Genomic DNA, 16,976 nt, shown 5'->3' with positions numbered 1-16,976 from the left:
CTTTGTAGCTTTGAGGAACAGCTACAAAATCTTTGACCATCTGTATATGTGGAGAGGATTCCTAACCTGAACACTTGGTTGAAGSAGATTGGCAATTTGGAGAAAACCAGGAAGATGCCAGCAAGAATTTCATACCAATCTCTCTGAAAAATGGCATTTACATTTTATGTCAATTGTATTTGCCTGCTTACTCTCTTTGTAAAAATTGTAAATTTATGTTCTTTGTAAAATTTAATAATACTATTCTGATTGCTATTTATTTTAGTTAAAAAGGGCAATAAAGCTTGCACAAGGGGGATATTAAAAAGGATATTAGGAGATTATAGAATAATGATAAAGTAAAAATTGCTGCAGCTCAGACAGATATTAAGCATACAAAGGAAATTGGAACAGTCTTGTGGAGGAAAAAAAAAAAAAGAAAGGGCACAGTGGTGTAAAGAGACTGGGATTAAATTCAGCACAGTTTGCATCAGTTTTCAATGAAGATTGCAGCAAAGGCTCTCTGGCCTATAGAAATAAATAGCTGAGCATTGAACTGGGTAAAAAAGATTCTACAGGTTAAAAAGAGGGAAATAGGATATTCTCCATCCCAGAGCTCTGGGTCAAGGTGTCAAAGATTTAATTTTTTATTTTWAATGAACATTGAATTGAGGTGCCATAAATACCATGACCAATAGCAAATGAATAGTGTTGTTTTTTGTTTTTTGTTTGTTTTTTTTTTTAAATGAGAAAGATTAAAAAATAAGTTGCACGGACATTGCATCCTGATATCTGACCTCAGAATGCACAAAATTCTAAAATCTGACAGAGAAAAATGGAGACTTTGAGCAGTGGTTTATGGCAGATTGAAGCAAGATCCATGAGATACAATGTTTTTTTTAGGGATGAGAAAGTAGAACAGTTTTTGTCTACTTAAACTTAGAGTGCAGTATTTAATTTTGTACCACCAGGGGAAAAAAATCACTATTTAAACGGAGTGAGACATGATTTAATAAAAAAAGGTACAAAGCAGATAAAAAGCTGCTGAAAGGACAGAGGGCAGTGGGCAGTCAGGAGACAGCCTGGCTGGGGAGGTAAAAAGGAACAAGTTTGGGGATGATGGTAAAAGCTATTATTTGGGGATGATGTATGTGGACCTTTTAAGAAATGTAAAAATGAGGAAAGGCAGACTATTAATTCCATCTAAATGACTGTCCTGATTTCTATTCCAAAAACCTATTTTAACGCCATGTAATCACAATATTGCGTTGATTAGCTCACTGAAATGTAATCTTATTAGCAGTTCACAAGGTTACATTTAATCTAGCTGATTATGCCAGTTCATCTCTGAGTAGTCAGTTCTCTATTGTTGTGGCTYCTAATGAACTGACTGTGCATTAAAATTCACTTCAAATAGAAGTTCCTACCTGGCCTGTTCTTATTTGTTCCAGTGTTCTGCACACACTAGTCATTTGTCCTTTACTTGGAGAYTTACCTRAAATTCYTTTTGCTAAAAAGCCACCACGTTCCTTGTATCACATGCTTTCTGTATGCCAGCATGTGTTTGCAGTCTTTATAATTAACAACAAATTACCAAATGGGTTTTTTTTTCCCATGGATACCAGAGTAGCTTGTTTCTGCACTCAMTCTGTCCATTTCCTGCTTGGTGAAGAGCGCCTGACTTAGTCAGCAGCTTCACATTTCTATTTGCAGAGAGAAATTATAGCTGCCAGACAGGCTTTGCAGTGATTTCACTTGCTTTCAATACTTATTTCTCATATTAATCCCTATTAAGACAAGTAATTGTTTACAGAGAGCAGCTTTAATAGCAGTGCTAAGTTTTGCACTCTGCCTTTGCTCGTGTATTGAAAGCCACTCAACCGTGAAAGATTTCATTTCCATCTGGAGATTTGTGCCGGGACAAAAGGAAGGTCATCCCTTGCAAAGGGACAGCAAAAACACTTCATGCAGCCATCTCTGGTTTGCCACAAGTGTTAAAAGTAGGGACAATGGAGCTATGGCTGGTTAGGAGAAACAAAACCCAGAACAAAAGAACAATTTTAGCCTGGTTATAAGSAGGTTGCAACTGAAGCCACTGTAATTCCACCAGGGCTGAACCGAGCCATGCTGCCTTCAAAGATACGAGCTGTATCTGGGAGGGGRAAAAGTGCATTTGGTACAGCCTCTTGAAAGTGCATTAGCTGAACAGGGACATTTTTGCCATCCCTCTCTCAGCACCTGACACCACAGAAAGCTGGGAAAGTGCCATATATCCATTTTTCTGCTGCTCTCCTCACCATCTGTCAAATTTACTCTCCTGCATCAGGAAAAAAACACTTGCCCCCTACTCTGKCCAGAAGAGGCTCAGCCTTGCAGGCCAATGTGAGAGGGGGAAARTATAAATCTAGAGCTGTGCAGCAGAAATCAGGGGTGCCTGTACATATTTTCCAGATGTTTATTGCCTGTGTGTTTGAGGCCGCATTTGCTGCTGCAGCTCCTGAAGCTGTTCTGGATACATCTGAGGGGAGGAAGGGTTAAAGATGTACATGGCAGCTTGCAGCCAGTGAAAAGGGGGAAAGGGAAGGGATCTGGGGAGTGGGCTGGCTTTGAACCTTGGAGTCTACCTCCAGCTACCAGTGAGAGATGGCCTAAACTACTTAGCATTTCCTGTCAGGGGAATATTGACTGTGAAACACCACCAGAGTGGTGCTCTGTGCACTCTCTGCTCACTTGTTTGGGTGAGGCATCTCTTGGCAGCACTAAAACTGTCCAAAATCTGTGTATCAACCCACATCTGGCACCACCAGGATGGCTTGTCCTCCTCTGCACAGTGGTTCTGTGGTGTGAAAGTGCATTTCAAGCGCTCAGATTTTTTTTCATCCATCCATCCATCCATCCATATATCCATCCATCCATCCATCCATCCATCCATCCATCCAATTGAGCATGACCAAAAGGCAAAACTCATCACAGGTACTGTTCAAATGGTATAAACCTAGAACTGGAACTAAAGGACATAAAATTGCTTGAATTTACTGCTTGTAATTGTTTTATAATTATCTTGTTGAACAGCAAATCACAGAGTGGYTGAGGCTCAAGGGACACGTGGAGGTCATCTGGTCCCATCTCTCCTGCTAAGGCTGCCTGGAATCACATCCAGATGKCTTTAGGGAATCTCCAAGGATGGAGACTCCACAACCCCTCTGGGAAAACTGTGCCAGTGCTCAGTCACTGTCATCCTAGTAAAACTGTCAAACTTGGCTTCTGCACGCTAGCTCAGACACTTAACTGGAACAATCCTTGCAGTTGATAGATCCTGCACTCCACTCTTCTGCTCTTTACTGAGTCCTTTCAGGACCTTGCATCTGCCATTCCCTTCTGTTTTACGGATTGCCCCGGCTGAGAAGACCGATGGATGTTTTCAGAGGAGAAGAAAACTTTTGTGTTTTTTCTCCTCTTCCTACATGTTTTTTGAAAAAAAAAATCGCTAAAAATCATGATGCAAGCTCTGGGTGGTGGCATAGCGTGGTGCCAAGTGGGGAAATCAGCGCACCCAACATTGTGCCTCTGCCAGTGGTGCCACCTGCCATTAAAGAAGGACAATAATAGTTCATGCCCGTGCTTCAGCTCCCATATTCCCTCTCCAAGCTCMATGGGAGAGGGAAGCATTCACGGGACTATCAAACACATCAAACCCTCTTTTCGTTTCTTGCCCTGTATTGGCACAGCAGCCGGGGAGCTGAGGTACAAACATGAGCACGTCTCTCCACCCTGATTAAATGCCTGCTTTTTATTCATGGCTCCTTCCTCTCTGATAAGCATCAGAAACAGCCTAATTATGTTTTTCTCCCTGCCCAACTTGTGTTCATTAATCTTATCTATGMGAATCTCCCCAGTTATGCCACAGAGAGTCGGAGCCAGATTTTTCAAAGGGTTTTAAGCACCTCATACACGACGATTTTTATCAACCGTGACAYGGGCAATTTCTATAAATTCTCGTTTTCACCAATCAATGTAAGGAAAGCAAGTAGCCTAGAAAAAACACAGCACAAATCATCTGAGGGGAACGGAGATAGAGAATGGAAAGTCTGATTGTCTGTGCTTTTTCAGATTTCCAAATTAAGTTTCAGACTAAACAGAAAAATAGCCTAGAAATCAAATTGATTTACACAGTCTGTATTCCTCTATACCATTGGAAATTGCTAAATAAAACACGTAAAACAAAATTCTTATGAAAAGTGGCATGGTGCATTATTGTTAAAATTCTTTCCCTCTCAGGCAGTGTTTTGCCAAATTAGTACAGTTTCACAAAGTTCTGTTTCAAGAAAAACACATTTTCAAGGGAAATTAAGATCCCAATCACAGCACAGCCAGCCTCGCCTAAATGGATTTTTKTATCAGCTGAGCATGTGCATGAATTCTTTTCTGGGTTTCTGATGAAAACATGATTTAAGTACTCCCTCTGGGATTATCTGAAAGTTTCAGCTCCAGTTCTATATTTTGGCATACTTGCTGTGCAAATATGGACATACAAGCCCTTCCCTTCCTTTCTACAGAATCTTCATCTCTAGAAATATCCTGAATAAAGTTGATGTGAGATTTTCTTTCAGTGGAGCAGCCATTAAGCTAAAGCTGCACATCAATTCCATATGTCTGTAATATCCTAGAAAGCAGAAGAAAACTATGGGTTTTTTCAGATCCACAGACTTTTAATAGGGTCTGTTGCTATAGGACAAATTTGGATTTAAGTAGTAATGGTTTTAAGGCAAAAGAGAGCAGCTTCAGACTAAGATATAAGGAAGGAATTTTTTACAGTGAAGGTGGTGAWACACTGGWRCAGTTTGCCCAGWGAGGTGGTAAATGCCCCATYCCTGGAAATATTCAAGGTCAGGCTGCACAAATCTCTGAGCAGCTTGGTCTGACAGGAGGGTTGAAGCAGATGCCCTTAAAATGTTCGCTCCAACMCAAACCCTTCTATGATTCTACATGCTCCAGAGATATGTGACTGAGAGAGAAAGCACAGATATTTCTCTCAAGTGTGGCTGTCAARATGATGAATACCCTCTGTTAAAGGAACGAGGAGGATTGCATGGGCAAGCTGCTGCAATGTTCTTTTGCCTGCCAGGAGAGGCTTTCCTGCGCTGTTGTTGGTTTATGTTTGATTTTATGCTGGAAATCTGCTCCAGGAACAGACTTAGTGCTACCAAAATATATTATATTTAGTAGTATGGGGTACTGAAAATCCTGCTATCAAACAGGAAATAGATAGCAGGAGTCAGAGATCCCAAATGGCTCAGTGATGCTCAGCAGTGAGGCAGAGGAGCAAATTCTGTCCAAGTTCCTTCATTCCCTTTGCTACTTCTTACAGCTGCAGTGGGCAACAAAAGAGAARRATTGTAATGCCAGTTTTGCCACCCTTTAGCAATGATCCTTATAAACAGCTTAAAACATAGCTGCTGATTTTTCCTGACTTCATTCATAGGGTTAAAAACTTGCTAGAAAACGAGTGTACCCAACAGGAGAGAACCAGATGTAACGGGTGCCTGCATTAAAATAGCACAGGCAGGATTGAGGCCACTGAGAAAGTCATGGCCAAAGTAGCTGAAATGATAAAATCATCAGTAACTGCAGCTGAGGCTGAGGCTGTTCCCAAACATGTTTTGTTGGTTTTTTTTTTTCTTTTTTTTGTTTTTTGTTTAGTTTTTTTTTTCAATTGGGGGCTTTGTTTGTAGTTGTTTTGTTTGGTTGTTTGGGTTTTTAGCAGGGCAGTGGATGAGGGTTTTTTTAGAATTATATTTTTTTTCAAAGCTTTTAGGTCATGGAATCCAGGAAAAAAAATAAAAACAGGCACACCGTTTATAGCGCATGCTTCAGTGCTGAGGTAAAATKTGTACATAACACTGAGTCACATTTTGATAATAATTACATAAAATTACATAAACCAGGAACTATAACAGCAATTTCCTGACCATTTGACACAGTGATGGGCATGAGAGAGGGTGCCTTTCTCCTGAAAACTTACATTCGAACAAATCTATATTCCTGCACATGCTGCTGTTATAAACTATGTGCAGAGGTAATCAATTGCTGTTAATTGACAGTATGGACAGTGTGGTACGTTGCACCCACCCACCATAGAGCAGGAGCTTTAGGTTGTAGCCCAAATAAGCAGATATTTACACAGAGAGAGCTTTCTACAGCCCTTAAATTACTTTCTTGAGACAGTGCCTTGAGGACACACTCTTGAGGCAGCAATTTCTCCTAATGCAATCCCATCTAACAGATTTTCACTCCTCGAGGTCCCTACAGAGTTTATTTCTTTGTGCTTGAGTAACCCRGGGAGAAAACTGGTCTTTGTCAGGAAGCCAATAGACAATTTAATTTAAATGCACCCCAAGCAATACTGCARCCCTGACTTGTGCCTCATCTCAGAGCCATCTGGCCAAGCCTCTGTGTCTGGCAAGCTGTCCTGAGTGCCCAGGCTCTGCACATAATTCCAGGCTGTGGTTGATGTGGTGCCACTGGGGACAGGAACCCGCATGACCCGTGACTGATTTTGTTCCCTACAGAAGCTGTGAGCTCATACCTCACACCTCAGAGCTGAGCCTTTAAAAGCTGAATTACGTGTTCAAGAAACATAAATTAAACTGCCTCGTGCTGCGAGTCAGGGAGCAGGAAATAAATTGCATGCACACAAAACTCAGAGGATCCTTACCATGCTCAAAATATTTCCCCAGAACCATGCCAATAAATTGGGAAGGCTGTGTGTGGTATTTAGATTTAGCACTGAATCCAGATTGAGCACTAGATGTGGCAGAGATGATGGACTTTGGAAGGGTTCTTATCTCCAGGTTTAACTCTGAATTCCAAGACCAGGGAAGACCTTGGGAGGATACCAGCACGATACAGCTGAAGTTCCAGGGAAGTTTGCTGYCTGACTGGAAAATGAAGTGCAGCAAGTCCCAGTTTGTTTTGACCTCAGTTTTGACTGACCTGTGGTGAGCTGACAATTCTGTCTCCCATTTGAGGATCCTGTTAATGATGATGTGGCAGAGATGTGAATTCAGCAGTGGAAAAGCTGCTCTTACTGTTGAGCRAGGCCTAATATAACCTTGAAAGGTGCTGGCATAATCAGGCAATTAGTGATTAAAATGCCAATGCTTGGACCAGTGTGCTGTCCTGTGTCAGTGAAAAACCTCTACATGTTTTTAAAATGCTCTCCAGCTGAGCCTTCTATCTTCACACCTCCCGGTGTGCCCACAGCACTCAGAGCACCAGATAAGCACTAAGGAAGAAAAAAGAAAAATTAAAAGGCAACAGAGATATGTGGATTTTGATCTGCAAGGAAAGAAATCCATGCAAGACCTCTGGAGTTTAACGAGGGCTCAGTGCTTGTCACTTGCTCATTTAGGGGGTTGTAACACTTTTCATAACCAATTTTGGACCAGCAGGGGCAGGCAGATTGCCACAAGTGCACACAGATTTTAAATTGTCTCTCCAGTGGGCAGCTGTAGAGCTACAGAAGTGGGGCTGGGAGTGGGATTTAATTCAGGTAGCTTTTTGGAGAGAAAGGAGTTGGAAAACAAACAAGTGGCAGTAAACAAAGCCTCTGGAGGAGGCTGATGCATGTGGGTTGCCACTGCTGTTGGCTCAGGAGCTCAGGCTATGAAACAGAGTGACAGAACACAAATCCAGAGACAGCAACCAGACAYACTCTTTTTATTTTGCTTTATAAAAAGAGGTGCTCTTCAGTCTAGAGATGCATCTCAATGAGAAGTAGGAATGAAAATCTGCCTTAAAATGGCTTGTGACAATGGACAGAATAGTTGGATATTTTACACCAATCCAACTTCCTTGCTGATGYCTGTAAATACTGGTGCTTAGTTCTTTGAATTCCTGTTTATTTTGTTCTGCCATTAGTAACTCTCCATCATTACCAACAAATGTRGAGTCAGCCATCTGGAAAAAAAAAAGGCATTTCTAAATTATGTTTTTTCTCTTTGCTGTTGTGAGTATTAACCCAGATAAATGAATTTAAGCTATTCCTGGATCCATAATCAATCTGCTGGAGAATGACAGTAAATTACTGTCTAGCTTTTTTTTTTTTTTTTAAAAAAAAAAACCATTTTGAGATGGACATAGTGAGAGCATCAAATACTAATTTACCCTTCTGAAGGATAATACCAGTCTTCACAGCACCTGTTCTCACACTTTTATCTGTGAGTCAGGACTGCAGCCTGGCACAGCTCTTCCCAATGATCTGCAGGGAGAGGTGTTTTGGGGGGGAAATGCTTTTTAGCCATTACAGAATGGGTCATATTTTTTCTGTCAGCTCTTCAGACCTGGAATGAATTTCTTTCACTGTCTGCCAAATTTATTTTACTGCTGACCACACATAGATATTAACTGCAGCTTGCCAGCAGGTGTTTGCTCAGATGAAGCACAGCCTTCAATGAGATTCCACAGAAACAACTTTGAAAAGAACTATTTTGTGATTTAGCTGATAATTTTGGTAGAGAAAATGGAAAAGGTTACCTCCCATTCAGTGAAAACAGGAATGAGAACTCTAGGTAGAGAAAATGGAAAGGGTTACCTCTCATTCAGTGTTAGAAACAGGAACTCTACAGAGCTTTTAAAAGTAGAGGAACAATACTGCAGTTGTCAGATAGACACATGTAACAAACCTCCTGACTCAGAAAAGCTCATTTTTAGACACTTAATCTTGTTCAGATGAGTATTTTGGATGCCTCCTATTTGAGATATGTAGATTTGGGTGGTGTTTTGCAGGTGCTTCAGAGAGATTATTTTTCAGTGTCATCATGTTTTGTGACATGTGTCTAAATTTTCTTATGAACTATCGGCCAGGCTTTCAAAACTGAAAGTGAACGTGTTTCCCAACAATGAATAGCCTTCTTTCCCTATTTATTTTCTTTTTGTTCCTATTTTTAGAATATGTCTTTTCCATACATATTTTCATTTTAGATACACATATAGAGATAGTATGCATAATAGAGGGAGATTATTTATTTTAAACAACATGGAGTATATACCTTGTGTATACACTCCCCCAAAGTAATGCTACAGTGACTTGGGAATTGTACAAAGTGGCCTAYTGTTCTAATTTTAGCAAAACCATAAGAACTGAAAAGAAACTACAAATTGTAAACCTAAGGCATCACATTCCCTTTCCCTTACATATCCAGGCTTTTCCTGCACTTTAAAGGGCCTCCAGGGCTCTGCACAATAAATTTTATATAGGTTCTGACATGAACTCTGCTGTAAGGAGTCACGAACCTTGTAGCAGTTTGCTCATTAGAGATCAAAGCAGGGGAAGATGCTGTGAGAGGTTTTTTGTTTTTTTTTTCATAAGCCCTACCTGTCCTGTTCCACAGATCTTGCCAAAGGGGAATTCATCATTTAAGTTAATGTAGAAACAGATAAATGGCTATGAACCACTAATTTTCAACACTATCAGAAATCAACATCATCTGCAAAATTTGGCCGTCATCCCCACACTTTCTTATTCAATATGAGAAGGGAAGAAGGACTTTTCTTCTGAAAGTTTGTGTCTAACTTAGACCTGAAATGTTAATCATCCTCTTGCCTAACTGAAAAAATCAGAAAATCAGTATAAAATCAGTCAGGCTATTTTCACCCACTCCCCTGAACAGGCTAGGACACCACATGCCAGAAGGTGGCATGTTATTTTATAATATGGTATAATTATATTATTATATTATTTTACTGGTGTAATCACGAGGTCCAGCTCCAAACTTTACCAAAGTTGGTGAAAGAGTCTTAGATAAATTTGGCATTTAAAGGCAGAAGTTGGCAACAGTCTCAGAATGATGAGCRTGCTGGTTGCATGTTCTATAGACCACTTCATTTCTCTTTTCCACATAAACAGTAGGCTGAGCATACACATTTATTTTTGTTGCTGGCAAAAGGTCAACAGCTATTCTCTTTCATTTAGTGGAAAGAAAGCATGAAGAAACACTGTTATTTAGCCCTTCTATCTCTGCACTGGATAATTTTTACCTGAAATTATCAAATTCTCAAAATCACAGGCAGCATTCACTTGAAGGAGAAATAATTTATCTTTCTGGTTGCTTTTGGTATGGAGGTGAGCTAACCAACATTTTTAATATTTTCTACTATAAGGGTTTGTTTTTTTTTCATAACAGCAACTTGTAACAGTGAGAAAACTAAGTGACGTTGTGCCAGTTCAGTACAAGATAAAAACCCCAGGCTTTCAAAGGGGAATTACAGAAAATGCAAATAGTTGTGTCCAATCAAGTCCTTCAGGTGCTGAACCTCTATGATTTTTGGCAGCTTCTGGAGATGATGAATAGCACTGGATTATTTTTTTTAATCARCTGGGGAAAGCAAGAACAACTGGCTGCTGATGTGATGAGAAGGACCAACTCTCAAATTGGATTCYTCATTGGTGCAGAGTTGCAGATTCATTCTTGGCACCGTGACTTGCTGCCACCACGCAATTCCTTGCCCTGCCTGATGCCTGAGTGAGCAACGAACGTGGTGAGTGCCTCTGGCTGATGAGAGTGCAATTACCATCCACAAAATRCAACAGCAAGAGAAATTAGGGCAATTCTGCTACAGGCTGAGATAGGGAAATGTGCAGAGTGAAACCACCTCAAGAAGGGGAAGGAAAACAAGTTGAGCTTCTGGTATCCCGGGCTATTCAATCGGTAGCCGAAAGGCCAAGGGGGTTGCAGTAGGATCATCATACTGCCTTCACAGAAAGAAGAATTCATATTCCAAGAAATCGTATTTCTTTGTCAGAACACAGTTCTGACATGCCATTCTTGACACTAAAGACTAGGCAGATKGAAATGAAACATGTAAATGTGGATTTGGGGCACCTCACTGCTCAGCACTTCAGAATCCTAACTGCATTGGGATTTCACTGGTGGAAGAAGCCTTGATCTGCAGGAACCTTCCCAACCTCTGGAAGGTGTGTGGCCAACGAGCCACAGAAGAATTAAGTGTTGACTTTTCAGCTCACACTGCGCTTTTAGGCAGCACTGCGGTTTCTGAGTGCTTTTGTAGATATAGTGCTTCGTTAAATATTATTCATGCATTATAAATGGGGTTTAAATTCATATTTGGATAATAGACACATTATTATAATTGATTTAGGGAAACTACAGCCCTTAATAATAAATRCTGTCTGCCATCGTGTGTAATATTAAGGTCTTCGAATTAGTGCCTCATCTCTAACTACCTTAGAAGGGTGTGAAAAAAATGTCTTTAATTTGTTGTTTTTAAAACAAGGTTACCAAACAAGAAAAAAAAATGCATGTATTTTTCTAATTAAATTGCTAAGACAAGTTCTACTTCATTTAAAAAAAAAAAAAATCAAAGAAGAATCTCACAGTCAATAATTCTACCCTGGGAGAAAAGGGAGGCAGAGATTAATATCAAATTCTGTTAGTACATGCCCATGTATATGAGTGTGAGTGTAATTAGCTCCTATAATGAAACCAGACAAATTTATATATTCCTGCATGCAGYAGACAAAAAAATATGTTTCTTATTCAAATAAATTTTCTAAGGCAGTAAATTAGTGCATTCCTAAATGTCTGAGAAATATTTCTCTACAATCTAGTTTATCTTTTTCTTCCCTAATATTTATTCTTGCAGATTTTCCTGCACATTGTGTAACTGTGTTTATCAGGTTTATTTGTACATTTTCCTATTCAGAGGAAAACATGCTCAGATTTCACTATCTTTCCATTCTTTTCCTTCCTGACCAAGGGAAAAAAAATTAATGAAAAATCAACAGAAACATTTTCCTCTGTGCTTGTCTRCTTGAAAGAATTTTGGTTTTTGCAGTTCTCACAGAACATTTCAAAAGATTCCTGCCAGGTAATGGACCCCAAAACTGCTGAGCACCATCTGCTGTGCAGCAAAGCACACGTGCAGGTGAGTTGGAGCATGGATCTAAGTGTTTTGCAGGACCAAGAGAAGAGTTATCAGCATTTTGTTGTACAAAGGATAGAAAAGTACCCAGTCCAGCAAAGGAACATTGAWAATTCAGGGCTGGGACATCCACTCAAGAGCAGCCAAAGGAATCAGACTTTACCCAGATGAGCACRTTAAGATGCAGAGGGTTGATCTGTGTATGCAAAGCAGGACAAGGTGTTTTCCCAGAGAATAGGAAAGGATTTTCTCTGAAAGYTAATGGCAAAGAAAACCATTCTTGAGTTTTGCACCTCTTTCTGCTGCATTGCAGGTGTTCATGGCACAGTGCAGTACCAAAATATCAACCAGATCAGACGAAACACGAGTTTCAATGTACACTTTTAACATTTTTAACAGCCACAGGTTTTTCAAATGGGTGAGTATCCACTGGGACTACCAGAAAAAAAAAGCATGAGCTTTCCATTCTTCTTCATTAAAATATTTAAGTCATCTCAGAGCACTTAAAGACCCCACCCTATTCTCTTTCTTCTTTTCCTTCTCTTGCTTGCAAACCCACTTGATGCTAATAATAAATAATTCCAATATGGGCACATAAGAGTGGCTGTCATGCACAATTYGGGGATTTTAAATGTTCCTTTCATGGATTTTTCACAGGGGCTGAGATGGGAATAGATAATAAACTCTCTGACTACAGAAATTTTCTGGCAATGCACTGCACGGTCTGCAAATTCTTGTTGAACTGCAGGGATCAAAATAATTCAGGAATACAAAAGAGCTACTTACCTACTCCTGGAATTCATTTTCTTGCTCCAAAACTCTGGCTGGGAACCAAGGCTGTCATTTCAGGACACAGGAAGGAGGAGATATATGGTGAAARTAATTAATTCTTAAGTTTGTGACCTGAAGGGAATTGCATAGTATATATACACTTATTTAACATTTAGTTTTACATTCATTTCTTAAACATATTAACATATACAAATTATAACTGATTTCTAAGGCTAAAAATTGAAAAAAGGGAATCTACTTAATTGTTTTAACACATATCTATCTGGTCTTCATATGTCAGCTTWAGTAAGAATAATAATGATCATGTAATGTAATAATAATAGCACTGAACTAAAAGGCAATCTCTAAAAACCATTGTCATTCCACAGGCTTATGATAATATGCTACTTATGATAAGTAAGTGTAAATGATAAGTTAAATGTACATGGAAGTCATCAAAAGAATTCTGCTGTAGTATGTGGGAACAGCACACCATCAGAAATAAAACAAATTAAAATAATCCATCCATATGTCCAGTGCAGGAGTAAAGGGAACAAAAGATTATAGGAGATGTCTACAGTGTTTGAGGTGACATGCTGTATCCACACTAGCAGTGGAAAGAATCCCTGCACAGGAATTATAATGAAATCAGGATGTATCTTTTTCATTTTCTCAGAACCTGTCTATTAACCAAAAACACTAGTCAGGAGAAGCCAAAGATAAAAAACTGCCTCAAGCAAATATTTTCTTTGAAGTGTGGAAAACCAGCCATAACATTTTTCCATGTTCCTGGTTATAGAAACAGAATCATACAAAATACCAGCTGAGTTGGGAACTTTTATTCTGCATAGACAACTTATTTAAATGTTGGCACAATGAGGCTGGTTCTTTCCAGATCCTGCACACTCACTGTTGTTGCCCTCACACAGAGCTGTCAAAGGAAACGACTCACCTAACACAGAGTTATTCTTATTGGGCTGTGAATAACCACTGCCCAGCCKGAGAAACAGGAAGCATGGGGATGTTGACATTGTGACAAATATTCTTTCTGCCCTTGCTAAATTCAGATGTTTAAATGGGTGCTGATGTCACTTTCCTGGACAGCTAGGATCTTGCTTGTTCCAGGATATCTTACCTGAATGTAAAGTTACATGAGTCATTTAAATAATTAATYAACCAACATTCATATTACTAAAATATAGCTTTAGARATATAAGGCAAAAATGCTTACAATTAATGAAAAAAAAAAAAAAAAGCACAGGATTTTTTATTTAGTTTTTTTTTTCCTTTATAAAAACCTTTATAATTGTGGCTAAATTGCATAATTTTGTTTCCAATCAGGCAATGCATCAGGCAACCAAAATATCTATGTGTTTCACATTCTTTAATACATTTACCCTCACAATGAACCTTTGAGATAGGAGACAATCTCTGTCTTACGGAATTGTGCTTCAGCAAAGTTAAAATAACACATTTAACAGACGAGCCTGCTGTGGATCTACTCATTATATCATCCTAATCACTTGGTGGGCTGGTTCATCCCACCCTAATTAAAGCATTTGAACTTCTTTTTGCAAATAATTACTCTGGCATCGCTAAAAGACAAAATTCCACGGACAATCATATGCCCAAGAAAATGGTGCGTATAAAAAAAAATGGCTTTTTTTTACATTTTACTGAACTTTCACTGCTGTGCCCTGTTTGTACAAASYCACACTTTTGCTTTGCAGACCAARRATTCTTTGCCTYTCTCTCACAAAAGGCAAATCATAGRAGAGGGGGAAATCTGCATTTATAACACCAACATTTTGTTCTTCCTRTGAGAACTGTGACCACCAAATACAGATCAAGAAAGTGTCAGAATAGAGGAYAGCATCTGATCCAGCACCAGAGAACAAATATTTGCCCATAAACTGTAGTTGTGAGCGTTCTCCTGCAAAGTCACGAGTACAGAGGTTGTTACAAGCAGATTTTCTATTTTACAGTGACACCTGCAGTGTCGGAAGGAAAGTGCCACTAGCAAGAGCAGTGCTGCTCAGTCGTTTCACATCCAGACCTGTGATTAGCTTTGGGGWCAGGCTGTGATCCAGTCCCACACGGTGTCAGGCTTGGAGGATATTTTCCAAAAAGTGCAGGTCTGCCACGAGCTCATTTACTGGCTTGATCAAGAGCACAGGATGATTGCTTGGTATCACTAAGAAAGCCATGATTTTCATTTCCACTGTCTGGAATAGGGGAAATCACATCTCCTTTTGAAAATCCCAAGCTTTCCTGAAGGATTTCAGCCTTCAGATGTTTAACTAGAATCACAGAATGGATAAGGTTATAAGGGAGCACTGGGGATCCTCTAGGCCAACCTTCCTGTTAAAACAGGGTCCCCTAAGRGCATGTTACTCTACTCAGGACTATGTCCAGACMRTTTTTAAATATCTCCAGGGAAAGAGAAGTTTCAGCCTCTCTGGGTAACTTGTTTCAGCACTCACAGTGAAGAAGTTYCTCCTCATGTTSAAGTGGAACTTSCWGTGCTCCATTTTGYKCTGGACCATGGAMAATAGAGAGGTAACAAACTGAAAGTCCTCTGGAGAAATCAGTGCATCAGAACAGATGTTTCAGTCCAGAGCATGCAATTTACATTGGGCAGCTGGCCAAATTTCTCTCAAGGGACAGTCTAATTCTTTAACTTTTGTGTTGTTGCTGTGAGAATTCTTTCCTATGATTTTCTTCTGTAAGTCACAGCAAAAAGCACTAAAGATGCCTTCATATCATCCAAAGGAGGTTTGATCARGGGGATAGGGTCACGGATGGGGATTTGGGAAGCTTGGTCATGCTTCCTGGCAGATCTTTACTGGCAAACCTTTTCATTGTGTTGMATAAAACCTTTTCCACTGCTGCCTGCCTGTCCTGTTCTCTCCATTACCTGTTCAGCCTGCAAGCCCTAAAGGTCRATGATGCCTTGAATGTTTTGCACAACACTCAGCATTCTGCAGCCCTCATCTCCATCAGTATTATGTGATTCTCTACCAAACACAGTGCTCATTTCTCACCCACAAGAACTTTCTGACATTAGTTTGGATATATGTATATTTCCACAAGTTGTTAAAAGGCCTGGTTTCATAGCACTTTGTAGGAATTTTCCTGGATTTTCTACATAAAAATTTAATAATTCTTTAGTACCCCAGCAGGGACCATTGACATGAATTGTCTTGGATGATCATATTTTAGATTATTATTATTAATATTATTATTATTATTATTATTATCATCATCATCATCATCATCATCATTATTATTACTTCCTTTCTAATGCTACACATTTACCCAGTTACTCAGCCACATTTTAATTTCTTGTTCTGCAGCGTACAGTCCCTCCATTCCACATGATCTTCTTTCACAGAACACAGGGTAATTTTGATAAATATATCACATATCAAAATGTGTATATGTATTATCCTTGTCTACTGCTTTGACTTTCAAGTCAGCAGTGCCATTTCTAACCAGGCACTGAACATACTTTTCTAGTCTGCTCTAGTGAATAAACACAACTGGGTTTGGCTTGGGGAARGCAGGAATAGCTACGCTCAGAAGAGCTATATCATCCTTTCCAGGTCTGAGTTCAGCTGAATGTGTATAAACTGTCTGCCCTTCAGTTCTGAAATTGTGGAGGTTGGACTCTTTGTCTAATTTAATCCTGTATAATTTAAAAAATGCTCTGCTGTTTTCTACAGGTCCTGACTAAAATGTGAAACMCTTGCTGCTCAAGCAGTGCTTCACTTATTTCCTGAAATAATTATTTCTGTTCTCATGTGGAGGCTGAGGAGGGGAAGCAGGCAGGTTGTGAGGACAAGGGACAAGGGGCAAAACAAATAACTCCCTCTCAGTACATTGCAGAAATCCCAGAGGGAAAGAGAATGCAGTGAAATCTCACTTCTTCCCTGCATTCTGTATGCCCCTGTGTGCTCAGGACATGGATAAGAAGACAGGAAGAAGTGACTGATTGCTAAGAGCCACTRAGMAAATTAATGACAGTCACAAACAGAYCTTGGCCCRGCACCTGCAGCTCAYGGGCACAGTGGGGATGTCAACACCTCAAGTGCAAACCTGGGAGACCTGACCAAACCCTCTGGATAAGCAGGAGAAGGTACATTCATTCTGGGTCTGGAAAATCATCCTTTTTATACTGTGACATGGAAGAGCTCTCTAGATTTGCTGTGAAAGCAAAGTACAGCTTGGAAAGGAGAGTAAAGCTTACCCAGGGGCCTGCCAAACACACATTTATTTAAAAG

The sequence above is a fragment of the Malurus melanocephalus genome, unplaced genomic scaffold (genome assembly GCF_030028575.1).
Source record: "Malurus melanocephalus ecotype Western Australia unplaced genomic scaffold, MMel_1.1 scaffold_72, whole genome shotgun sequence".
NCBI lineage: Eukaryota > Metazoa > Chordata > Aves > Passeriformes > Maluridae > Malurus > Malurus melanocephalus.
Note: the sequence above shows the minus strand (reverse complement) of the source record.